At 49.0% G+C, this 27,790-nt stretch overlaps 1 protein-coding gene across 1 annotated transcript in view; it reads right to left on the minus strand.

The window, feature by feature from the left end:
* LOC134935628 (dihydrofolate reductase-like) overlaps positions 1-25,320 on the minus strand; it is a 146,532-nt gene extending 121,212 nt beyond the window's left edge. The window contains exon 1 of the mRNA XM_063930566.1: positions 25,099-25,320. The gene's annotated coding sequence lies outside the window, so the exon portion shown is untranslated. The remainder of the gene's footprint in view (positions 1-25,098) is intronic.
* Between the last annotated feature and the right edge of the window lie 2,470 nt (positions 25,321-27,790).

Here is a 27,790-nt window from a genome sequence, read left to right on the forward strand (position 1 = left end):
GGAGCCACAGAGCACTGGTAGTGTGAGATAGTTCTTATGATCTTCTAGATGGAAAGTCCTTACCAGGCCCGGCTGTAGCAATGGAGATAACCCAGGATTGTGCCAGCTGGTGTTCCAGGAAAAGCTGGGTTGCTGAAGATAAAACAGCTGCTGTGGATACTGGCTGGAACCAGACTGTTGTTAGCACGGAGTGGATACTGGCTGGAACCAGTTAAATAATAAATGAACTTGGGAGCGATGAAATATGAACTGAAATGTAGAACTTGAGAGCGGAGAAATAATAATACCGGTGGAGAGTGGTAAAGTGTAGAAAGGACACCGGCCCTTTAAGGGAAGCTGTACTCTGCTGGAAGCTGAGCTGGAAGCAGGTAATGTTGTAGCTGGAAACAGATGAATCCACAATGGATTGGAGAGTCAGGCTACACCGCAGGTGGAATGCTGGTGCGGATCTCTATGGTGGAAGTCTTGAGACAGGAGCTGGAACCTGGAAGACAATCACAGGAGAGAGACAAACAGGAACTAGGTTTGACAACCAAAGCACTGACGCCTTCCTTGCTCAGGCACAGTGTATTTATACCTGCAGCAAGGAAGGGATTGGCTAGGCAATTATGCAGATTATCAATACTGAGAACAGATTGGTGGAAATGATCAGCTGACAGAATCCAAGATGGCTGCGCCCATGCAGACACTTGGAGGGAAGTTTGGTTTGTAATCCATGTGGTAATGAAAACAGTAATGGCGGCGCCGGCCACCGGAGACGCCAGGCTGACAGATGCACATCCAACCACGCGGACACAGCGGAGGCCGCGGCTGACGTAATCGCCACTCAGACACTCTGCATGCAGAAGTTCAGGGACGGCGGCGGAGGCCGCGGGAGACGCCATGCCAGGTGTAATATGGCGTTTACTGTGACAGCGTCCCAGAGTGACAGGAGAGGATACAGGAATGTACACATCAGGATAACAGATGGGATCCGGTCCTGGAGCGCTGAGCCAGCCTTAGGAGGCATCTGATGGGTAAGAAATGGCGTCCAGATACCCGGATCGTGACAGCACCCCCCCTTTAGGAGTGGCCCCAGGACACTTCTTTGGCTTTTGAGGAAACTTGGAATGGAATCTCCGGACCAAGGCAGGAGCATGGACATCAGAAGCATTGGTCCATGAACGTTCCTCAGGACCATAACCCTTCCAGTCAATAAGATATTGTAGTTGACCGTAACGGTGACGTGAGTCCAGGATCTTGGCCACTTCATACTCAACGCCTCGTTGAGTTTGGACTTTCGGAGTTGGAGGAAGTGAGGAATGAAACCGATTCAAGATCAGCGGTTTCAACAGGGAAACATGGAATGTCCTGGGTATTTTTAAGAAGGGAGGCAACTGAAGTCTGTAAGCAACAGGATTGATGACTTGATCAATCTTGAAAGGACCGATATAGCGAGGTGCAAACTTCATACTGGGAACTCTTAACCTCAAATTCTTCGTGGATAACCATACCCGATCACCCACCTTGAGAGCAGGAACTGCTCGACGCTTCTTATCCGCAAACTTCTTGTACCTGAACGATGCCTTGAGCAGAGCTGATCGTACGCTCTTCCAGATATTGGCAAACTGATGCAAGGTGATATCCACTGCGGGAACAGAAGTTGCTGGAAGCGGTTGGAACTCAGGGACTTTAGGGTGGAATCCAAAGTTAGTGAAGAATGGTGTTGAAGCAGATGAAGAATGATACTGGTTGTTATGACAGAACTCGGCCCAGGGAAGTAATTGAACCCAGTCATCTTGAGAGGAGGACACATAGATGCGGAGGAAGGCCTCCAAGTCCTGATTCACCCTCTCGGTTTGACCATTGGTCTGAGGATGGTAAGCCGTGGAAAACTTTAGCTTGACTTGGAGGACTTGACATAAACTTCGCCAGAATTTGGCTGTGAATTGAACTCCTCGATCTGAGATAATTTCTTCAGGAAGACCGTGGAGTCGGAAGATCTCTTGTATGAATACTTGAGCCAACTTGGAAGCTGACGGAAGACCGGTGAGTGGAATGAAGTGTGCCATCTTGGTGAACCGGTCAACTACCACCCAGATGGTATTGAACTTGTTGCACATGGGTAAGTCTGTAATGAAATCCATCGACAAGTGGGTCCATGGTCGACGGGGAACGGATAGTGGAACCAGTTGCCCCGCAGGCGACTGGCGGGATACTTTATGTTGGGCACACTTTGGGCAAGATGCAATAAACTCCAAGACGTCCTTTTTCAGAGTTGGCCACCAATAGGACCTAGAGATAAACTCCAGGGTTTTTTGGATACCTGTATGTCCGGCAAAACGGGAAGCATGGGCCCAATGCATGAGCTTCTTCCTTAGCATCGGCTTCACAAAACTTTTCCCTGATGGGGGCGTAGAGTCCATCCCTACCGTGGAGAATGCCAACGGATTTATAATAGGATGCTTGTCTGAAGACTCTGACTCATTTTCTTGCTCCCATGAGCGGGAAAGGGCATCGGCCTTGCGATTCTGAGAGCCCGGACAGAACTGGAGTTTAAAGTCGAACCTGGAAAAGAAAAGTGCCCATCTGGCCTGACGAGGGTTGAGACATTGTGCGCCCTTCAGGTATAAAAGGTTCTTGTGGTCTGTAAGTATGGTGATTGAATGAGAAGCTCCCTCCAACAGATACCTCCACTCTTCTAGAGCGAGCTTGATGGCTAGCAACTCCTGGTCGCCAATGGCATAGTTGCGCTCAGCTGGGGAGAACTTCCGGGAGAAGAAACTGCAAGGGTGTAAATGGCCATCTTTAGCCCTCTGAGATAACACCGCTCCTACTCCAACGGAGGAGGCATCCACCTCTAAGATGAAAGGAGAGTCGATGTCAGGCTGTTTCAGAACAGGCGCAGAGATGAACCTTTGTTTTAAAAGATGAAATGCTTGCATGGCTTCTTCAGACCACTTGGACGGGTTAGCACCCTTCTTAGTGAAAGCAGTAATAGGCGCCACAATGGTGGAAAAGTCTCGTATAAACTTTCGGTAATAGTTGGCGAACCCTAAGAACCTCTGGACCCCTTTGAGGGTTAAGGGTACCAGCCAATTTTGGATTGCTTGTAGTTTCTCAGGATCCATCTCTAGTCCGGAACCGGACACAATGTACCCTAGAAACGGAATGGACTTGACTTCAAAGACGCATTTTTCTAATTTGCAATAGAGATGATTGACACGGAGACGGGACAGAACCTCTTTAACCCAAAAACGATGTTCCTCTAAATCGTTGGCAAAAATGAGGATATCGTCTAGATAGACCACGACATGACGGTATAGAATGTCTCTGAAGATCTCATTGACAAAATGCTGGAAGACAGCTGGAGTATTGCTCAATCCGAAGGGCATGACGAGGTACTCATAATGTCCGTCACGGGTGTTAAAGGCGGTCTTCCACTCGTCACCCTCACGGATCCGGATGAGATTGTATGCACCTCGCAAGTCCAGCTTTGTAAAGATGGTAGCTCCGCTAACTCTGTCAAAGAGCTCAGTAATCAGGGGTAAAGGATAACGGTTCTTGATGGTAATGTCGTTCAAACCTCTGTAGTCGATGCACGGCCGCAGACCACCATCTTTCTTTTTTACAAAAAAGAAGCCTGCGCCGGCTGGAGAAGAAGAAGGTCGAATGAACCCCTTTGCTAGGTTCTCTTTAATATATTCCTCCATAGAATGCGTCTCAGGCAGAGACAACGGATAAGTTCGGCCTCGAGGTGGAACCTTCCCTGGAACGAGATCAATCGGACAGTCCCATTCTCTATGAGGAGGAAGGATATCAGCAGAAGCTTTACTGAACACATCCGTGAAATCTTGATATGGAGGAGGTGGAACATCAGACGACCTAGGGGAGGAAGAACAGACAGGCAATACTTTAAACAAACATGTCTCAGCACAGGAGGAACCCCATGCCAGGATTTGCGTAGTCGTCCAATCAATTGTAGGATTGTGAAGACGGAGCCATGGAAGGCCCAGGACCACAGGATGTGTGGCTCTTGGAATCACTAAAAAAGAAATAAGTTCGGAATGAAGAACTCCCACTCTCAGACGAACTGGTAGAGTCCTTAAAGAAATAACTGCATCAAAAATTTTGCTGCCATCCACGGCAGTTAAAGAAATGGACGAAGGAAGTCTCTCGGTGGGTAGGGACCACCGTTTAACATAGGCTTCGGTAATAAAGTTCCCAGCTGCTCCGGAATCAAGGAGGGCAATGACGTTCCGATAACGTTGAGCAACTTGAAGCGAGACTGGGAGATTACAATCTTGAGGAGATGGAGAGGAGATCATTACTCCTAGCCGGCCCTCTCCTTGGCGAGCTAGGATTTGGAGTTTCCCGGACGTTTGGGACAGGCATTAATGGTGTGAGACGGAGCTGCACAATAGAGACAGAGAAACTCGGAGAGACGTCTTCGGCGCTCAGCAGGAGTTAAACGGGAACGGCCAAGTTGCATGGGCTCATCTTTAGATGGTGACAGTTGACGAGGAGGAGGAGCAGAAGATTTTGGAGCAGATGATCTTCCACGCTCAGTTGCTCTCTCTCTGAAACGTAAATCAACTTTCGTGCAGAGTGAGATTAGCTCATCTAACTTAGAAGGTAAGTCTCTGGTAGCTAACTCATCTTTAATACGCTCAGATAAGCCATGCCAGAATGCAGCATACAGGGCCTCGTCGTTCCATGCCAGTTCGGATGCCAGGATCTGGAACTGTATCAGATATTGTCCTACAGTACGTGACCCCTGGCGTAAACGGAGAATCTCGGATGAAGCTGAGGTTACCCGGCCTGGCTCGTCGAAGATGCGCCTGAATGTTGACACGAAGGCAGTGTAGGAAGATAGCAGGGTGTCGGACCTCTCCCATAACGGTGATGCCCAATCAAGGGCTGAGCCACTGAGAAGAGAAATAATGTAGGCAATTTTTGTACGGTCACTGGGAAAATTGCCAGGTTGTAGCTCAAACTGAATCTCACACTGGTTGAGAAATCCCCTGCAGAATCTTGGAGATCCGTCAAATTTTGCTGGCGTTGGAAGATGAAGACGTGGAGCAGAAATGGGTAAGGTGGGTGGGGTTATAGCTGGAGTCACTGTGGTTGACGCACCAGACGCGCCTGATCCACGGAGAGTTGTCTGAATCCCATCCAGCCGAGTAGAGAGATCCTGGAGACAGCGGATGATGTGGCCCTGTGCAGCCTCCTGATGTTCTAGTCGGGCTGCCAGTTCTTGCATCGGCCTGGCCGCTTGATCCTGGTCTCCGGCTGGATTCATTAGGTCAGTGCTTACTGTCACAACTGAGGGCCTGAGCTGACGGGAGGCAGCCTCAGTTGTAGGGGCTGAGATGTACCGGAACCTGGGAGGTTGTATCAGACCCCTGGACATGTAAGTAACATGAATAATAACTGCCCGAAGGCGTGACCACGACAACTTGGATAAAAGTCAATGATGTTTATTATGACAACTCCGCAACACAGCAGCAGTAAAAGAAAACGTAAAAGTCAGCAAAGAATAAATACAGTTCCTGGGTACTACAGGATGGCAGGAGCCACAGAGCACTGGTAGTGTGAGATAGTTCTTATGATCTTCTAGATGGAAAGTCCTTACCAGGCCCGACTGTAGCAATGGAGATAACCCAGGATTGTGCCAGCTGGTGTTCCAGGGAAAGCTGGGTTGCTGAAGATAAAACAGCTGCTGTGGATACTGGCTGGAACCAGACTGTTGTTAGCACGGAGTGGATACTGGCTGGAACCAGTTAAATAATAAATGAACTTGGGAGCGATGAAATATGAACTGAAATGTAGAACTTGAGAGCGGAGAAATAATAATACCGGTGGAGAGTGGTAAAGTGTAGAAAGGACACCGGCCCTTTAAGGGAAGCTGTACTCTGCTGGAAGCTGAGCTGGAAGCAGGTAATGTTGTAGCTGGAAACAGATGAATCCACAATGGATTGGAGAGTCAGGCTACACCGCAGGTGGAATGCTGGTGCGGATCTCTATGGTGGAAGTCTTGAGACAGGAGCTGGAACCTGGAAGACAATCACAGGAGAGAGACAAACAGGAACTAGGTTTGACAACCAAAGCACTGACGCCTTCCTTGCTCAGGCACAGTGTATTTATACTAGAGATGAGCGCCTGAAATTTTTCGGGTTTTGTGTTTTGGTTTTGGGTTCGGTTCCGCGGCCGTGTTTTGGGTTCGAACGCGTTTTGGCAAAACCTCACCGAATTATTTTTGTCGGATTCGGGTGTGTTTTGGATTCGGGTGTTTTTTTCAAAAAACCCTAAAAAACAGCTTAAATCATAGAATTTGGGGGTAATTTTGATCCCAAAGTATTATTAACCTCAAAAAACATAATTTACACTCATTTTCAGCCTATTCTGAACACATCACACCTCACAATATTATTTTTAGTCCTAAAATTTGCACCGAGGTCGCTGTGTGAGTAAGATAAGCGACCCTAGTGGCCGACACAAACACCGGGCCCATCTAGGAGTGGCACTGCAGTGTCACGCAGGATGTCCCTTCCAAAAAACCCTCCCCAAACAGCACATGACGCAAAGAAAAAAAGAGGCGCAATGAGGTAGCTGTGTGAGTAAGATTAGCGACCCTAGTGGCCGACACAAACACCGGGCCCATCTAGGAGTGGCACTGCAGTGTCACGCAGGATGGCCCTTCCAAAAAACCCTCCCCAAACAGCACATGACGCAAAGAAAAAAAGAGGCGCAATGAGGTAGCTGTGTGAGTAAGATTAGCGACCCTAGTGGCCGACACAAACACCGGGCCCATCTAGGAGTGGCACTGCAGTGTCACGCAGGATGGCCCTTCCAAAAAACCCTCCCCAAACAGCACATGACGCAAAGAAAAAAAGAGGCGCAATGAGGTAGCTGACTGTGTGAGTAAGATTAGCGACCCTAGTGGCCGACACAAACACCGGGCACATCTAGGAGTGGCACTGCAGTGTCACGCAGGATGTCCCTTCCAAAAAACCCTCCCCAAACAGCACATGACGCAAAGAAAAAAAGAGGCGCAATGAGGTAGCTGTGTGAGTAAGATTAGCGACCCTAGTGGCCGACACAAACACCGGGCCCATCTAGGAGTGGCACTGCAGTGTCACGCAGGATGTCCCTTCCAAAAAACCCTCCCCAATCAGCACATGATGCAAAGAAAAAGAAAAGAAAAAAGAGGTGCAAGATGGAATTATCCTTGGGCCCTCCCACCCACCCTTATGTTGTATAAACAAAACAGGACATGCACACTTTAACCAACCCATCATTTCAGTGACAGGGTCTGCCACACGACTGTGACTGATATGACGGGTTGGTTTGGACCCCCCCCAAAAAAGAAGCAATTAATCTCTCCTTGCACAAACTGGCTCTACAGAGGCAAGATGTCCACCTCATCTTCACCCTCCGATATATCACCGTGTACATCCCCCTCCTCACAGATTATCAATTCGTCCCCACTGGAATCCACCATCTCAGCTCCCTGTGTACTTTGTGGAGGCAATTGCTGCTGGTCAATGTCTCCGCGGAGGAATTGATTATAATTCATTTTAATGAACATCATCTTCTCCACATTTTCTGGATGTAACCTCGTACGCCGATTGCTGACAAGGTGAGCGGCGGCACTAAACACTCTTTCGGAGTACACACTTGTGGGAGGGCAACTTAGGTAGAATAAAGCCAGTTTGTGCAAGGGCCTCCAAATTGCCTCTTTTTCCTGCCAGTATAAGTACGGACTGTGTGACGTGCCTACTTGGATGCGGTCACTCATATAATCCTCCACCATTCTATCAATGTTGAGAGAATCATATGCAGTGACAGTAGACGACATGTCCGTAATCGTTGTCAGGTCCTTCAGTCCGGACCAGATGTCAGCATCAGCAGTCGCTCCAGACTGCCCTGCATCACCGCCAGCGGGTGGGCTCGGAATTCTGAGCCTTTTCCTCGCACCCCCAGTTGCGGGAGAATGTGAAGGAGGAGATGTTGACAGGTCGCGTTCCGCTTGACTTGACAATTTTGTCACCAGCAGGTCTTTCAACCCCAGCAGACCTGTGTCTGCCGGAAAGAGAGATCCAAGGTAGGCTTTAAATCTAGGATCGAGCACGGTGGCCAAAATGTAGTGCTCTGATTTCAACAGATTGACCACCCGTGAATCCTTGTTAAGCGAATTAAGGGCTGCATCCACAAGTCCCACATGCCTAGCGGAATCGCTCCGTGTTAGCTCCTTCTTCAATGCCTCCAGCTTCTTCTGCAAAAGCCTGATGAGGGGAATGACCTGACTCAGGCTGGCAGTGTCTGAACTGACTTCACGTGTGGCAAGTTCAAAGGGCATCAGAACCTTGCACAACGTTGAAATCATTCTCCACTGCACTTGAGACAGGTGCATTCCATCTCCTATATCGTGCTCAATTGTATAGGCTTGAATGGCCTTTTGCTGCTCCTCCAACCTCTGAAGCATATAGAGGGTTGAATTCCACCTCGTTACCACTTCTTGCTTCAGATGATGGCAGGGCAGGTTCAGTAGTTTTTGGTGGTGCTCCAGTCTTCTGTACGTGGTGCCTGTACGCCGAAAGTGTCCCGCAATTTTTCTGGCCACCGACAGCATCTCTTGCACGCCCCTGTCGTTTTTTAAAAAATTCTGCACCACCAAATTCAAGGTATGTGCAAAACATGGGACGTGCTGGAATTTGCCCATATTTAATGCACACACAATATTGCTGGCGTTGTCCGATGCCACAAATCCACAGGAGAGTCCAATTGGGGTAAGCCATTCCGCGATGATCTTCCTCAGTTGCCGTAAGAGGTTTTCAGCTGTGTGCGTATTCTGGAAAGCGGTGATACAAAGCGTAGCCTGCCTAGGAAAGAGTTGGCGTTTGCGAGATGCTGCTACTGGTGCCGCCGCTGCTGTTCTTGCGGCGGGAGTCCATACATCTACCCAGTGGGCTGTCACAGTCATATAGTCCTGACCCTGCCCTGCTCCACTTGTCCACATGTCCGTGGTTAAGTGGACATTGGGTACAACTGCATTTTTTAGGACACTGGTGAGTCTTTTTCTGACGTCCGTGTACATTCTCGGTATCGCCTGCCTAGAGAAGTGGAACCTAGATGGTATTTGGTAACGGGGGCACACTGCCTCAATAAATTGTCTAGTTCCCTGTGAACTAACGGCGGATACCGGACGCACGTCTAACACCAACATAGTTGTCAAGGACTCAGTTATCCGCTTTGCAGTAGGATGACTGCTGTGATATTTCATCTTCCTCGCAAAGGACTGTTGAACAGTCAATTGCTTACTGGAAGTAGTACAAGTGGGCTTACGACTTCCCCTCTGGGATGACCATCGACTCCCAGCGGCAACAACAGCAGCGCCAGCAGCAGTAGGCGTTACACGCAAGGATGCATCGGAGGAATCCCAGGCAGGAGAGGACTCGTCAGACTTGCCAGTGACATGGCCTGCAGGACTATTGGCATTCCTGGGGAAGGAGGAAATTGACACTGAGGGAGTTGGTGGGGTGGTTTGCGTGAGCTTGGTTACAAGAGGAAGGGATTTACTGGTCAGTGGACTGCTTCCGCTGTCACCCAAAGTTTTTGAACTTGTCACTGACTTATTATGAATGCGCTGCAGGTGACGTATAAGGGAGGATGTTCCGAGGTGGTTAACGTCCTTACCCCTACTTATTACAGCTTGACAAAGGGAACACACGGCTTGACACCTGTTGTCCGCATTTCTGGTGAAATACCTCCACACCGAAGAGCTGATTTTTTTGGTATTTTCACCTGGCATGTCAACGGCCATATTCCTCCCACGGACAACAGTTGTCTCCCCGGGTGCCTGACTTAAACAAACCACCTCACCATCAGAATCCTTCTGGTCAATTTCCTCCCCAGCGCCAGCAACACCCATATCCTCCTCATCCTGGTGTACTTCAACACTGACATCTTCAATCTGACTATCAGGAACTGGACTGCGGGTGCTCCTTCCAGCACTTGCAGGGGGCGTGCAAATAGTGGAAGGCGCATGCTCTTCACGTCCAGTGTTGGGAAGGTCAGGCATCGCAACCGACACAATTGGACTCTCCTTGTGGATTTGGGATTTCAAAGAACGCACAGTTCTTTGCGGTGCTTTTGCCAGCTTGAGTCTTTTCAGTTTTCTAGCGAGAGGCTGAGTGCTTCCATCCTCATGTGAAGCTGAACCACTAGCCATGAACATAGGCCAGGGCCTCAGCCGTTCCTTGCCACTCCGTGTGGTAAATGGCATATTGGCAAGTTTACGCTTCTCCTCCGACAATTTTATTTTAGGTTTTGGAGTCCTTTTTTTTCTGATATTTGGTGTTTTGGATTTGACATGCTCTGTACTATGACATTGGGCATCGGCCTTGGCAGACGACGTTGCTGGCATTTCATCGTCTCGGCCATGACTAGTGGCAGCAGCTTCAGCACGAGGTGGAAGTGGATCTTGATCTTTCCCTAATTTTGGAACCTCAACTTTTTTGTTCTCCATATTTTATAGGCAGAACTAAAAGGCACCTCAGGTAAACAATGGAGATGGATGGATTGGATACTAGTATACAATTATGGACGGACTGCCACGGTTAGGTGGTATAAAAAAACCACGGTTAGGTGGTATATATTGTAATACAATTATGGATGGACGGACTGCCTGCCGAGTGCCGACACAGAGGTAGCCACAGCCGTGAACTACCGCACTGTACACTGGTTGATAAAGAGATAGTAGTATACTCGTAACAACTAGTATGACTGACTATGACGGTATAAAGAATGAAAAAAAAACCACGGTTAGGTGGTATATATTGTAATACAATTATGGATGGACGGACTGCCTGCCGAGTTCCGACACAGAGGTAGCCACAGCCGTGAACTACCGCACTGTACACTGGTTGATAAAGAGATAGTAGTATACTCGTAACAACTAGTATGACTGACTATGACGGTATAAAGAATGAAAAAAAAACCACGGTTAGGTGGTATATATTATAATACAATTATGGATGGACGGACTGCCTGCCGACTGCCGACACAGAGGTAGCCACAGCCGTGAACTACCGCACTGTACACTGGTTGATAAAGAGATAGTAGTATACTCGTAACAACTAGTATGACACTATGACGACGGTATAAAGAATGGAAAAAAAACCACGGTTAGGTGGTATATATTATAATAATAATACAATTATGGATGGACGGACTGCCTGCCGACTGCCGACACAGAGGTAGCCACAGCCGTGAACTACCGCACTGTACACTGGTTGATAAAGAGATAGTAGTATACTCGTAACAACTAGTATGACACTATGACGACGGTATAAAGAATGGAAAAAAAACCACGGTTAGGTGGTATATATTATAATAATAATACAATTATGGATGGACGGACTGCCTGCCGACTGCCGACACAGAGGTAGCCACAGCCGTGAACTACCGCACTGTACACTGGTTGATAAAGAGATAGTAGTATACTCGTAACAACTAGTATGACACTATGACGACGGTATAAAGAATGGAAAAAAAACCACGGTTAGGTGGTATATATTATAATAATAATACAATTATGGATGGACAGACTGCCTGCCGACTGCCGACACAGAGGTAGCCACAGCCGTGAACTACCGCACTGTACACTGGTTGATAAAGAGATAGTAGTATACTCGTAACAACTAGTATGACACTATGACGACGGTATAAAGAATGGAAAAAAAACCACGGTTAGGTGGTATATATTATAATAATAATACAATTATGGATGGACGGACTGCCTGCCGACTGCCGACACAGAGGTAGCCACAGCCGTGAACTACCGCACTGTACACTGGTTGATAAAGAGATAGTAGTATACTCGTAACAACTAGTATGACACTATGACGACGGTATAAAGAATGGAAAAAAAACCACGGTTAGGTGGTATATATTATAATAATAATACAATTATGGATGGACGGACTGCCTGCCGACTGCCGACACAGAGGTAGCCACAGCCGTGAACTACCGCACTGTACACTGGTTGATAAAGAGATAGTAGTATACTCGTAACAACTAGTATGACACTATGACGACGGTATAAAGAATGGAAAAAAAACCACGGTTAGGTGGTATATATTATAATAATAATACAATTATGGATGGACGGACTGCCTGCCGACTGCCGACACAGAGGTAGCCACAGCCGTGAACTACCGCACTGTACACTGGTTGATAAAGAGATAGTAGTATACTCGTAACAACTAGTATGACACTATGACGACGGTATAAAGAATGGAAAAAAAACCACGGTTAGGTGGTATATATTATAATAATAATACAATTATGGATGGACGGACTGCCTGCCGACTGCCGACACAGAGGTAGCCACAGCCGTGAACTACCGCACTGTACACTGGTTGATAAAGAGATAGTAGTATACTCGTAACAACTAGTATGACACTATGACGACGGTATAAAGAATGGAAAAAAAACCACGGTTAGGTGGTATATATTATAATAATAATACAATTATGGATGGACGGACTGCCTGCCGACTGCCGACACAGAGGTAGCCACAGCCGTGAACTACCGCACTGTACACTGGTTGATAAAGAGATAGTAGTATACTCGTAACAACTAGTATGACACTATGACGGTATAAAGAAAGAAAAAAAAATACCACGGTTAGGTGGTATATATTGTAATACAATTATGGATGGACGGACTGCCTGCCGAGTTCCGACTGCCGACACAGAGGTAGCCACAGCCGTGAACTACCGCACTGTACTGTGTCTGCTGCTAATATAGACTGGTTGATAAAGAGATAGTATACAATACATACAACAATGAATATACTACTATACTGGTGGTCAGGCACTGGTCACCACTAGTCACACTGGCAGTGGCACTCCTGCAGCAAAAGTGTGCACTGTTTAATTTTAAATTAATATAATATTATGTACTCCTGGGGGCTCCTGCTATAACAACCTGCAGTGCTCCCCAGTCTCCCCCACAATTATTATAAGCTTTGCCTTTTATACATTGATGTGCAGCACACTGGGCTGAGCTGAGTGCACACAGACTGAGTCACACTGTGTGACTGGCTGCTGCTGTGTATCGTTTTTTTTCAGGCAGAGAACGGATATAGCAGAGAACGGATATATATTAAAATAAATAAAAGTTAACTAACAACAACTGCACTGGTCACTGTGGTAAACTCTGTCTGACTCTGCACAATCTCTCTCTCTCTTCTAATCTAATTTCTAATGGAGAGGACGCCAGCCACGTCCTCTCCCTATCAATCTCAATGCACGTGTGAAAATGGCGGCGACGCGCGGCTCCTTATATAGAATCCGAGTCTCGCGAGAATCCGACAGCGTCATGATGACGTTCGGGCGCGCTCGGGTTAACCGAGCAAGGCGGGAGGATCCGAGTCTGCTCGGACCCGTGAAAAAAACATGAAGTTCGTGCGGGTTCGGTTTCAGAGAAACCGAACCCGCTCATCTCTAATTTATACCTGCAGCAAGGAAGGGATTGGCTAGGCAATTATGCAGATTATCAATACTGAGAACAGATTGGTGGAAATGATCAGCTGACAGAATCCAAGATGGCTGCGCCCATGCAGACACTTGGAGGGAAGTTTGGTTTGTAATCCATGTGGTAATGAAAACAGTAATGGCGGCGCCGGCCACCGGAGACAGGAGGCGCCAGGCTGACAGATGCACATCCAACCACGCGGACACAGCGGAGGCCGCGGCTGACGTAATCGCCACTCAGACACTCTGCATGCAGAAGTTCAGGGACGGCGGCGGAGGCCGCGGGAGACGCCATGCCAGGTGTAATATGGCATTTACTGTGACAGCGTCCCAGAGTGACAGGAGAGGATACAGGAATGTACACATCAGGATAACAGATGGGATCCGGTCCTGGAGCGCTGAGCCAGCCTTAGGAGGCATCTGATGGGTAAGAAATGGCGTCCAGATACCCGGATCGTGACAATACAGTTTTGGTGCGACAATATGGGTGTGGTACAGGCCATAAACAGCCAATCTGCCTCGTCCGCACCGGTGATTAGGTTGCTGAGGTGGTTGGTAGCGGCATGCTTGAGGCACAACATCACATTCAGGGCAAAGCATGTGCCAGGAGTCGAGAACGTTATCGCAGACGCGCTGTCACGTCAGAAATGGGAGGTGTTTAGGGCGGCAGCGCCGTTCGCGCGGGGCCAAGGTTTAACATGCCCTTCTCATCTTTGGCAGATAGCCGAGCCTGTTTGAACGAGCTGGTGGAAAGGTCCCTGGCGCCAAAGACCTGGAAAGCGTACGTGGCAGCATGGGAGAAATGGCAGCAGTTCCAGGGGAATGTAAGCTCAGAGGGCCAGGCGCCCCTGCAGCAATTGTTGGAATTCTTAGGCAAGAGTAAGGAGGAGGGAGCATCAAGGGCAGTGGCAAACACCAGGCTGGCAGGGGTATCTTTCTTTTCAAAGTTGCTAGGGAAAGAGGACCTAACTAAGGCATTCGTAGTGCGCACAGTGATGAAGGGATGGGCCAGAGCGGAGATATGGAGACCGGACTCCCGGGAGCCAGTAACCATAGAGAGGCTTAAGAGCATTATTCACATAGTGGCGAAAGTATGTAGCGGAGAGTACGAGGAAACACTGTTTAAAGCAGCGTTTATCATGGCGTTTAGCGGAGCATTTAGGGTCGGGGAGCAGGTAGCGCAGTCAAAAACGGCCACCGGAACAGGCCTGTTGGTAAAAAACGTAGCGGCCTCGCAGGGCGCGGTCTTGTGCAAAATTCACAAGTCAAAAACGGACCAGATAGGGAAGGGAAGATGGGTCCAGTTGGGCAGGCACCCGGACACAACAGTCTGTCCAATCGAGGCGGTACAAAAAATTTTGGAGGTCAGGCCAAAAGGGGGCGAGAATTTCCTTATTCATGTGGATCAGGCGGCACTTACCAGGTTCCAGTTCACAGCCATATTTAAAAAATGCATCAAGGAGTTAGGCTGGAACCCGAGGAAGTTCGAAACCCACTCATTTAGGATCGGCGCGGCAACATCCGCCGCAAGCCAGGGATGCTCAGCCGAAGAGATAAAGGGGAAAGGGGGGTGGAAGTCAAACAGTTACAAATCTTACGTCAGGCCGGTGGCCAGGGCGCCGCCGCAATAGAAGGAATTGACAACTGTCCTAACACCCCCCTCCCCCCCCCCGCTTCCTCTAATCTTCGCAGGGATCGCCGGGAAGCGGTGTTGGATCTTCGGCCATTCATACATATTCTGGGCAGCGGCACGGGCCGCAAAAAGACCATACGGGCGCCAGCTGGGGATGAGGCGAGAAGAGGCAGCAGTTTTTTGGCTGGGCAACAGGGGCATGGTATGGGAGCAGGCCAGGGAGGCCTGGCTCAAAGCCGAGCGGGCATTGGGAAAGCCCGACGTGTTGGTGTTGCACCTTGGGGGAAACGATATCGGGAAAACAAAGTCGCTAGACCTGATCAGGCAGGCCAGGGAGGACATTGCCTGGATAAAAGGGCGGTGGAGCAACGTGCGCATAGTCTGGTCAAAAATTATCCCGCGACTAGCCTGGAGGGGGGCTAGGTCAGGGCACGGAATAGACAGAGCTAGGAAGAAAGTCAATGCGGCCATCGGTAAAGTGGTCACAGCCAACGGGGGAAGCGTTATACACCACAATGACCACAGGGAGATGTGAGGGCTTTTACAGGCACGATGGGGTGCACCTGTCGGACATAGGCCTTGATATCTTCAACAATGCGTTGCAGGATGCGTTGGAGGGTTTGCGGTGGTAGCGCAGGGTGGGGCTTCGGTCCGCAGGTCGCTGGGACCTCGTGTGGCGGGGAAGGAGCGGTGCACAAGGCATGGTAAGGGGGGATTGTCAGAATGCTTTGCATAAGTCACCAATTAGTAGGCCGTACGCCTGGTTCCAGCTAAATGCGGCAGGGGCCATACGGGTTGCGCGCCGTGGTAGGGTGTTATGCGCATGGTAGGGGGCATGGTCCGTCGGCCCGCAAGGGCGGGCCGGGTACGCCTCAGGCGGGGAGGGGGCGTGGCCGTTGCCGGTAAGGCGGCGTAAGGCACGCCCCAGGCGTTTCTCTAAACAGCGGGAGAGCCGTGCACCGCTTCCTCTCGTCTCCAGTTATTTGATTAGAGCAAGCCGGCGGGGCACCAGAAGGTCACCCTCTCCATCCTTACAGGGGCGAAGGGGGCAGCAATGGCGCCGCAGCAGGATAAGGAGGAGGGGTGCCGGGGGGCCCGAAGGCGCGAACGCCGGGGGAGGGGGGGTTGGCTGCAGGGAGGCGGGACCCCCTCCCCTTTGCATCACCTGCAGGGAGCCCTGGGCCAGTAAAAGGTGCGGCCCAGAGGCGGGGGTGAGGAGGGAGAGGCAGATAAAAGCAGCAGCCGGGGGGGAGGGAGTTAATAGCTCCATTTTCCCCACACAGGAAAGGAAGCCCACCCACCCGCCCTGAGTTGGCAAGGAACAGGGTCGGTAGTAGCTAGGACAGGGGTATGGGCCAAGGGAGCGCAGGACTTAGGCAGTTTTTTTTTTTTTTTTTTTTCATCACTTGCTTACAAATGACACGTTGTGAAAAGTTATTACGGTGTTTTGTTTTATCGCAATAAACATGGTTTGGTGTAAATCGTTTGTATTTTCTTGTCACAGCGGGTTGCGGGGAAGGAGCGGTGCACAAGGCATGGTAAGGGGGGATTGTCAGAATGCCTCGCATAAGTCACCAATTAGTAGGCCGTACGCCTGGTTCCAGCTAAATGCGGCAGGGGGCATACGGGTTGCGCGCCGTGGTAGGGTGTTATGCGCATGGTAGCTGGTCCCCCAGCGCAGGGGGCGTGGTCCGTCGGCCCGCAAGGGCGGGCCGGGTACGCCTCAGGCGGGGAGGGGGCGTGGCCGTTGCCGGTAAGGCGGCGTAAGGCACGCCCCAGGCGTTTCTCTAAACAGCGGGAGAGCCGTGCACCGCTTCCTCTCCTTTTTACCCTGCAATGGTGTGTTTTTGGTATTAGGTGGAAATAAAGCTGTGACCATTTATTCTTTGCACAAAATTACAAGTCTCGTCTCCAGTTATTTGATTAGAGCAAGCCGGCGGGGCACCAGAAGGTCACCCTCTCCATCCTTACTGAATCATCAGATGACTCTGAGTATTTGGCTCATTGTCATCCTGTAAGGCACCCTTTACAAACAACAACTCGTGGTGTAGAGTTTATAGGTAGGTCCACATTTGCCCATTTGTAGATACATCGTGAAGGACTATGCAGCTGACCATGCCAACTTTTTTCCTTAGCTAGACAGCCCATTACCTGTGCAATTTGTACCTCTTGCTATGCCAGGTGTGCTGAGCTGTTTATGCACTGCGGCTCCCACCCACTGCTGTCCACTGTTGATTGTCTAGTTCCCTCAAAGGGGGTCATTCCGAGTTGATCGCTCCCTAGCAACTTTTTGCAGCACTGGGATCAGGTTAAAACTCTGCAAAACTGCGCATGCGTATGCGCCGCAATGCGCAGGTGCATCGTACGGGTACAAAGAGGGTCGGTGCTTGGCGATGGATTTAACAAAGAATTCATTCGCACAGCAGATCGCAAGGAGATTGACAGGAACAGGGCGTTTATGGGTGTCAACTGACCGTTTTCTGGAAGTGTTTGGAAAAACGCAGGGGTGTCCAAGCGTTTGCAGGGCGGGTGTCTGACGTCAATTCCGGGACCAAAAACTCTGAAGTGATCGCAGCGGCTGGGTAAGTCCAGAGCTACTCAGAAACTGCAACAAACTTTTTTGTGCTGTCGGCTGCCAAAGCATTCGCACACTTGCAAAGCGAAAATACACTCCCCCATAGGTAGCGACTATCTGATCGCAGCACAGCAAAAAGTTGCTAGCGAGCGATCAATTCGGAATGACCCCCAAAGTTTCTTGCTGACATTCACATCATGTCGCCTGTGAAACATTTCCAAATGGAGCAGTCACTGAAGCTCCTGAAACAGATGCGCCATCAATTGCTGCTCCTTAAGGTCACTGAGGTCTCCTCTTGCAGCCCTGGCAAATGGGTCTCTCTATCCTTTTTATAAATGACACTCTCCCCAATCATGCTGGGATGTTATCTTACAGAATAATGCATGAACCACACCTGCATAGAAAACATTGGGGCAGATGTATTAACCTGGAGAAGGCATAAGGAAGTTATAAACCAGTGATAAGTGCAAGGTGATAAACGCACCAGCCAATCAGTTCCAATATGTAAATTAACAGTTCGGAGCTGATTGTCTGGTGCGTTTATCACCTTGCACTTATCACTGGTTTATAACTTCCTTATGCCTTCTCCAGGTTAATACATCTGCCCCATTATTTTCAATATGCTTGGTGTTTCCATTTTCTGACCACTACCTGTAAAGTGCCTGTCCAGTGCAGTAATACCCTTTGGAACACCACATGACTTATTATGGTATTCAGATGTTTCTAGGGACAATACTCCATGGGGTAAATTTACTAAGATGGGAGTTCTATTTAAGATGGGATGTTGCCCATAGCAACCAATCAGATTCCAGGTATTATCTTCTAGAATGTGCTAGATAAACGAGAAGTAGAATCTGATTGGTTGCTATAAGCAACATCCCATCTTAAAAAGAACTCCCATCTTAGTAAATTTACCCCCATGTCTTTCATTGCTAAATGTTTGTATGCATACTGGGGGTAATTCCAAGTTGATCGCAGCAGGAAATTTTTTAGCAGTTGGACAAAACCATGTGCACTGCAGGGGAGACAGATATAACATGTGCAGAAAGAGTTAGATTTGGGTGGGTTATTTTATTTCTGTGCAGGGTAAATACTGGCTGCTTTATTTTTACACTGCAAATTAGATTGCAGATTGAACACACCACACCCAAATCTAACTCTCTCTGCACATGTTAAATCTGCCTCCCCTGCAGTGCACATGGTTTTGCCCAACTGCTAAAAATTTCCTGCTGCGATCAACTTGGAATTATTACCCCCACTGTGTCTGTATTGCACAACATGTAAAGTAATTAAGGAGATCAATGCGAAACCTTTAGTTTATTTGAGTCTTCGTAGGCACAGCATCCATTAAGGTACAACAGAAACGAAAGCATCTCCTATATATTTGCCTACATCTGTGACTCTGTGCCCGTAACGCTGGGCGGAGTCACAGGCACAGATCTGGGCGGCTGGATGCAGGGCAGGAACAGTCCCCTCCCTCTGTCCACCCATCCCCGCCCAGTCCCCTCCCCATCTCCGCCCCTTCCCCTCTCTCCCCCTTCCCCGTACACTCCCTGCTGCACCTGGTGGTGACACTGCAGCCGAGGACTGTAAGCGGCGCTCTCACCGCTGCCTGCCGCACAGTGTGGAGGAGAACCGACGCTGACAGCCACACCCGCGGCACACACACCACCCAACACCTCCACCCGCCGCACACGGCCCGCGCCAACCACAGAATCCACCCCACCCAACCACGGCACACGGCCCGCGGCATCCCGCACCCTCCCACCCAAGGCATCAACCCAACCCGCGGCACTCCCGCCCCCTCCCCCACCCGCGGCACGCACCCCTCCCCCACCCGCGGCACCCCTCCCCACCCGCGGCACACACCCCTCCCCCACCCGCGGCACACACCCCTCCCCCACCCGCGGCACGCACCCCTCCCCCACCCGCTGCACCCCTCCCCCACCCGCGGAATGCACCCCTCCCCAACCCGCGACACGCACCCCTCCCCCACCCGCGGCACCCCACCCGCGGCACGCACCCCTCCCCCACCCGCGACACACACCCCTCCCCCACCCGCAGCACGCACCCCTCCCCCACCCGCGTCACGCACCCCTCCCCCACCCGCGGCACCCCTCCCCCACCCGCGGCACGCACCCATCCCCAACCCGCAACACGCACCCCTCCCCCACCCGCGCCACGCACCCCTCCCCCACCCGCTTCACGCACCCCTCCCCCACCCGCCCCATTCCCACCCCCGCACACACCCCTCCCCCACCCGCGGCACTCCCACCCCCTCCCCCACCCGCGGCATTCCCGCCCCCTCCCCCACCCGCAGCACCCCTCCCCCACCCGCAGCACACACCCCTCCCCCACCCGCTGCCCTCCCGCCCCCACCCGTAACACCCACACCCCGCAAACCCCATGCCCCTCCCCCACCCGCACCACCCCCACCCCTATACCAACCTCTCCCCCCGCTACACCCTCCACCCCACCCACCCCTCCCCCACCCGCAGCACCCCCCCACCTCCCTCCTACCTCTACCTACCCCCCCCCTGCACCCTCCACCCAACCCACAGCATCCACCACATCCGCACCCCCCGCCCCTCCCCCACTCACAGCACCCACCTCATTCGCCCCCCACCCGCGGCACACACCCCTCCCCCACCCACGGCACTCCCGCCGCCTCCCGTAACACCCACAACCAGCAAAAGCCACCGGCCCACCCCCATACCCACCTCTCCCCCCTGCAACCCACCACCCTCCCTGCGGCATCCACCACATACGCCCCCCACCCGTGCCACACGCCCCTCCCCCACCTAAACACCCACGGCACCCACAGCATCCTTCACATCCGCCCCCCTCCCGCGGCACACGTCCCTCCCCCACCCCCAGCACTCCTGCCCCTTCCCCCACCCATAGCACCCACACCCTCACCTCCACCACCCGCAGCACTCCCTCCCCCAACCGCAACACCCCTTCCCCACCCGTGGCACCCACAGCACCCACCGGTATTTTGTTTTGTAACACCTTGCCTCTCTTTATCCTCTCCCTACCACCCTGCCTCTCCCTATCCTTTACCCATCGCACAGCGTTTCTGTACATTCCCTCCCCCCCCTTCCCCCCTACGCCTCTCTCTTTTCTGTATGCCCTCTATATTGCCCTGCATTTCTGCATTTGTTCTCTACCGGCCTGCGTATGTTCAAAGGAGTGCAGGGGTTAATGGGGCGTAGCCACAAACGACGGTGTGAAGAGCGCCCGTAGGGCGCGATGAATCGCCTAGTAAGTACATATATGCTAAAGGAGACGTCAACAAGGTAAACCCAAAATTACAGAGCAGTGTAGAAGGGTCCTGTACTGTGTCAGCTAATAACCAGACTGCACATAATGGGGCTGTTGTAGAGTTGTCCACTGTCCACACATCAAATTTCTGTACCACACATGCACACAAGCATTGTACTCGGTATCCAAATATATGTGAATAGTGGTCTTGATTTTTCTTGTGTGGCTATAAACCTCGAGAGATGGAACGGAGGTGGAGAAGCATAGTCTGCTTACAGTAAGGACATGTTCACATAAATGCAACATATAGTAATTAGTAATGAACACATACTGTATGTTTTTTGGGAAGCGTATATCTCTTGGTGGTACTTGAGGATTATTACTGCAGTGATAACTATCCACTGCTGATTGGCTGCTTGCGCACTGGGGGCCTGATTCTGGTTTGGAAGTAAAGCAAAAAAAAAAGCAAGTAACTGTATCTGGAACAAATCATGTTGTCGTGCAAGGGGTGCAAATACATTTATATTGGTTCTGTACAGGATAAATACTGGCTGCTTTTACATGGAGCAGACAGATGTTAAACAGCTTTATTGTTACACTGCAGTTTGGATACGCTCCACCCAAATTTCTCTGCACATGTTACATCTGCCCCACTTACAGTGCAATATGGTCATGCCAAGGTGCAAACTTACTTGAAACAGAGCATTTGATGGCCAGTCTAGTTTTCTCTAAACACATGTACACGCACACACTTAGGGGGTAATTCAGATCTGATCGCAGCAGCAAATTTGTTAGCAGTTGGGCAAAACCATGTGCACTGCAGGGGAGAGGCAGATATAACATGTGCAGAGAGAGTTAGATTTGGGTGGGTTATTTTGTTTCTCTAAATACAGGGTAAATACTGGCTGCTTTACTTTTACACTGCAATTTAGATTTAAAATTGAACACACCCCACCCAAATCTAACACTGTATGCACATTTTATATCTGCCCCCCCCCCCCCCGCAGTCATACTTACTGACAATCTGGCTGCCCCCCCGCAGTCATACTTGCTGACAATCTGGCTGTCCCCCCCGTTTAGGGGCAGGATTGGGGCGTGGCCACATGATGGCGCCATCGTGGCCCCACCCCCTGTCTAGCAATGCTGATAATATTGGCATTGCAAGGCAGGGGGTGAGACCGGGATGACGCGAATCACGTCATCTGACCTCCAGAATGCCCACTTTGAACTGCACCGCCGGGGGTTGGCTAGGGGATGCTTGCGGGGGGGGGGGGGATTGTTGCAGGTGGTGGGCGCTCGGCCAGGAGTCTTGCCCACTCTTCCGGGGGGCCGGGAGCGTCAGCCGATTTTAACATGATTTTGCCCAACTGATAACAAATTTGCTGCTGGGATCAGATCTGAATTAGGCCCTAGACACTAAAGTTAATCATTAAGTGAGAGCCAATTATATTTTTTTATTGTGGGAGGAAACCGGAGTACCTGGAGGAAACTCATGCAAGTACGGGGAGAACACACTGTACCATCTCCACACAGGGCCGTGGCGGGACTCGAACCCACAACCTCAGTGCTCTGAGACAGTAACCATTACCACATCTGTACTACTTTGCTGTTTATTGCTTTACTTCAGAATCAGGCCTTTAGTCCTCCAGCTGACAGCAATGAATTGATTAGTGCTGTTTGGAATCTCATGTAGTAACAAAGATTCCCCATTTGGACTCAGGTGTCAGTATTTAATTACATGTGACTCACACTTGTCAACGGTCTATTCTCTCTTGTGTATTTTCCTTTTATTTATGTCATTATATTGTGTATAAACCGGGTAGCGCGACTTGGATTCACTACTAACACTGTGAAGCAACATCTCTATGCCATGGTGGGGAGCAAGTAGATACATTGCATGTACGTCTCTCTGTAAAAATACTACTGTTATATATCTGGACACATCGTGAGATGCATCTAACACATCAGTATGTTCTATAGGCCCTACACACTGGCCGATTTTCTGAAAGATATGAACGATCTCGTTCATAAATGAACGAGAACTCGTTCATATCTTTCAATGTGGAGACTCCAGCGATGAACGATGCGCGGCCCCGCGCTCGTTCATCGCTGGTCTCCCGTCGGCTGTGCATGCAGGCCAATATGGACGATCTCGTCCATATTTGCCTGCACTTCAATGCAGCCGCGTGATGGGGGGAGTGAAGAAACTTCACTCCCCCCGTCACTGCCCCCCCCGCCGCCGGGTCGCTCGTCGGCCGTTTCGGCCGTCGGGCACCTCGGCGGCGCATCGTCAAATGAGTAGGGCCCCTTAGGTGCGCGCAGCTTTTCTTACGTATTTCCGATGCACAAAAGTGTTCAACTTTATATGTCCCATAGATCAGTACCTTGTAATGTTATTGGAATGCACGACTATTCGCTATAAGATTTTCCTATATTGGCTTGTCTTTTTAACTTAGAATGTGATGTGATTATGGGGTCTCTTTACTAAGCCTTGGAGAGTGATACAGTAGAGAGAGATAAAGTACCAGCCAAACAGCTCCTAATTGCCATGTTACAGGCTGTGTTTTAAAAATGGCAGTTAGGAGCTGGTTGGCTGGTACTTTAGCTTTTCTACTTTATCACTCTTCAAGGATTAATACATCTGGCCCAATGGGGCAGATGTATTAACCTGGAGATGGCATAAGGAAGTGATAAACCAGTGATAAGTGCAAGGTGATAAAGGCACCAGCCAATCAGCTCCAGTATGTAAATAACAATTAGGAGTTGATTGGCTGGCGCGTTTATCACCTTGTGCTTATCACTGGTTTACCACTTCCTTATGCCTTCTCCAGGTTAATACACCTGCCCCTGTGTTTGAAAAACGACAGGAGTTGGTTGGATTGGTACTTTATCTCTCTCCACTTTATCTCTCCCCAAGGCTTAGTAAATACACCCCTATGATAATTTCTGCAAATGGGCCTAATTGTCTGCCTGGCACATTCATAGACGTGTGCCCATGACCTGGTGTTCCCTAAGAATTAATCTGGGTCTGCTTTTGCCAGATAACAGGTCTGAATGGAAATACATATGATGCAAAGAGTGAAAGTACCATTTTGATTCCCGTAACGGCCCCAACTGTGTGGAGTTTGTATATATTCTTCCCGTGCTTGCATGGGTTTCCTCCGGTTACTCCGGTTTCCTGCCACAACCCAAAAATATACTATTGGGTAAATTGGCTCCAGGCAAAAAAAATGAAGACTAGATGGGCAAAGCCCAAGTGGTTCTTGTCTGCCATCACATTCTATGTTTCTGTGTTGCTATAATGTCCACCCACTTTATTAATTTCAACGTTTCCATTTTTGTTTCGAAAATATTGATCAGATTAGTCTCTTTAATGTCTTTATTATATTTGTAAATGTTCTATATTGTTGTTTTTACTTCTATGATTGTATGTCCAGCGAAGTTCACCTGGTGGTTGCGACATGTGTTTTTGAAATTATAGGATGACTCTAGATAACTTCCACCTCCTGAGCCCACAGAAATGCTATGTGCACCATGTGAATCATAGAACTTTTTCCTACTTAAATTATTCTTCTCCACAATTTGGATTGCACTTAAATAATATTTTCTTGCTAAAAAAACCCAAAACCTACATTTTGGATGATGATACATACAGTAAATAGGTGCATTCACGCCTGAAAACCTCTCCTTAAGGAACGTTCCCTATCCACCCAGGTTCTCCGATAACAAGATGCTAAATCTAACATCCAACAGATGAATGCTTAGACCCTGAAGTCCATGCACTCTGCATCACAATCGCATACCTCCCAACATGACCCTCTCCAGGAGGGACACAATGCTCTGCTCCTGGACTTCCCTCTTAATTTCTGATTGCCATCACCTGTGCTGAAACGCCTTTCCTATCCATTAACCTGTTCAAAACAGGTGTCGGCAATAATAAATTAAGAGAAAAGTCCAGAACCAGAGCATTTTGTCCCTCCTGGAGAGGGTCATGTTGGGAGGTATGCAGTCGGTGCATTTGTGCAAAAATAAGTGCAAGAAGCACAAAACAGCAGCTCTATTTGAATTTCAAAAGTATTATTTAGAAACAGCCAGATACACACCTGGTCAGGTAAGTCGGGCAAGTTTCAAATTCTTTTTCATCACATTTGCATTGACACTATCACTGCAGTGTCTCCAGCTGAGCTACTGTACCGACCGTCCTCACTGATCCAAAGGTTATCAGCTTAGACCCTCATCAGACCGCATCAGAAATACGGCATTATCGGGGAAAGTTTAAAGTTCCAGCATGAGAATCTACACTCGCTTCCTGTTATGGGAAGAGTAGCAGAAGCTTTCAGTTTGTTAGACTTCCGCAATACTAATAGACGAATATGAGGAGAGATAATGATTAACAGAAGTGTTTGTAAGTACAACAATAAAAGAAAAACGGCTGAATTCCGATTTGCTGGTGAATACAGTGATGGAACTCTTCTATCTTACTTTGTGCCAATGACCATACCTCAGCTGCAGGCGTTGCATTCCTGAAAGCAGTAGTTGCACAAAGTCAGTTTTGGATCCAACCTAATTTTTAGTTTATTTTTTTGCAGACAAAAATCAAACTTGCTAATTGAAATAAAAGTATTGTAAGTGCAGTTCCTTAAACTCATCCTAGCTACCTAATAACAGACACAGGGGGAGATGTATCAAACGTTCTAAACAGGACAAGTGCAGAAGTTGCAACCAATCAGATTCTAGTTATCATTTATCAATTACCGTCTATAAAATGATGCTAGAATGTGATTGGTGGGCAACTAATCCATCTGACCTCTTTAGAAGGTTGATACATCCCCCCTATATTAAAAATACATGCACAATGGAATCCATTTTCAACAGAACTGTTTATGCATATGATCCAATAAAGTTTAAAGAGTCTTTTAATAGTTTTAAAGTGTTTGTCTACATACAACCCCTGTCTTTCTGTAAGTATTTTCTGTAGACATTCTAAGGAAGGGATGGCTTTTGAGGTGTGTATCATTTCCAGTGGCAGACGCAGGATTTCTATAGGGGGTTTCTCAAATACAATCCACAATCTCTCACTTTGCAGAGCGTTGGAGCAAGTGTGTCTGAGGGAGCAGTAGATGAACAGACAGAGAGGGGGGGGGGGGGGGGGGGGGGTTGCAAATCCCACCCCTATATTTTGCCTTCAGCACACTAAAAATTACCTGTAACCATACCTGAACCTATCTGGTAATAGAAATTCAGAGAATTAGTTTACACATGTTTGCAAACACATGTTTAAGCTGCTGAGCCACTTTCAAGGCTTCTCCGATGTCAGCAATCCTAACACTACATGATAGCAGTGCCCACATAGGGCCATGTAATTTGTCACAGTAGGCCTCATGATAAAGGCTATTACTAAAACACATCCAGACAGAGAGCTAACTTACCTAGGAGCCACCCCCAGGATCTCCCATAGTCACTACAAGGAACAGCATGCCTTCCAAATACTGCTCCCATTCAATGCCTCTCGCACACAAGCAGACAAACATTGGTAGTTGCTTGGTCATTCATGGAAATAATTATGTATCAGGTGCAGTAGGTGAACCTAGCAACGACCCTGAACATTGGTCATTTTATAAACTGTATACTGTATGGAATACAATATTAATATGTACCATTATAGATGGTCTACAGGCAGCAGTGGTTCTCAAACTCGGTCCTCAGGACCCCACACAGTGCATGTTTTGCAGGTAACCCAGCAGATGCACAGGTGTATTAATTACTCACTGACACATTTTTAAAGGTCCGCAGGTGGAGCTAATTATTTCACTTGCGATTCTGAGAGGAGACCTGCAAAACATGCACTATGTGGGGTTCTGAGGACCGAGTTTGAGAACCTGTGGTCTACAGTATAGGCTGTATCAAACAAATTTAAATAATATAAATAAGATAAGTGGTCAGGAAAAGGTTAAACATACAATAATAAATAAATAAACATAATAGAACCAGTACTGCACTTTCTAAGCACACATTCTTCCACCTCAGGGTACGGCTCCTGTCTCTTCTTCCTGGCAGCTACTCTCTAGTCCAGTGCACTGATTGAGGACTCAGATCCACACACACAGGTAACTTGGTAGAAGAAGCTGCCACTGGGCATGTGCAGCAGCTATGCTCTGTCCCTTAAACTGCATGATGAGGCGGCAGCTCTAGCAACCATATGGGCAGTACGAACAGTATAATGGATAGCATTACAGCCTCACAGCACCAGTGGTGCAAGTAGAATTTTTTTCTGATAGTAAAAATGGGCGTGGTCACGTGTTATGAGGGGGAATGGTCACACGAAACTAGGGGAGTGGCTACATGACAATAGGGGCATGGCCATATTATGCCACACACCGTAATACCCCTTACATATTATGCCAAACACCGTAATGCCCATTACAAATTATGCCACACACCGTAATGCCCATTACACATTATGCCAGACACCGTAACACAGATTACACATTATGCCAGACACCGTAACACCCATTACACATTATGCCACACACCGTAATGCCCATTACACATTATACCACACACCATAATGCCTATTACATATTATACCACACATCGTAATGCCTATTACATATTATGCCACACACAATTATGCCACTGACACCATTTTACAAAAATACTCCATATAAATTATGCCCCAGCGTTCGCTGGTGGTACTGCGTACCACCATCATATTTCTTAATGGTACTCCATACCACCCTACTTTCAGCACTGCACAGCACTGAGGTCATGGGTTTGATTTCCACCTGTGCGGAG

The sequence above is a fragment of the Pseudophryne corroboree genome, chromosome 6 (genome assembly GCF_028390025.1).
Source record: "Pseudophryne corroboree isolate aPseCor3 chromosome 6, aPseCor3.hap2, whole genome shotgun sequence".
Taxonomy (NCBI): domain Eukaryota; kingdom Metazoa; phylum Chordata; class Amphibia; order Anura; family Myobatrachidae; genus Pseudophryne; species Pseudophryne corroboree.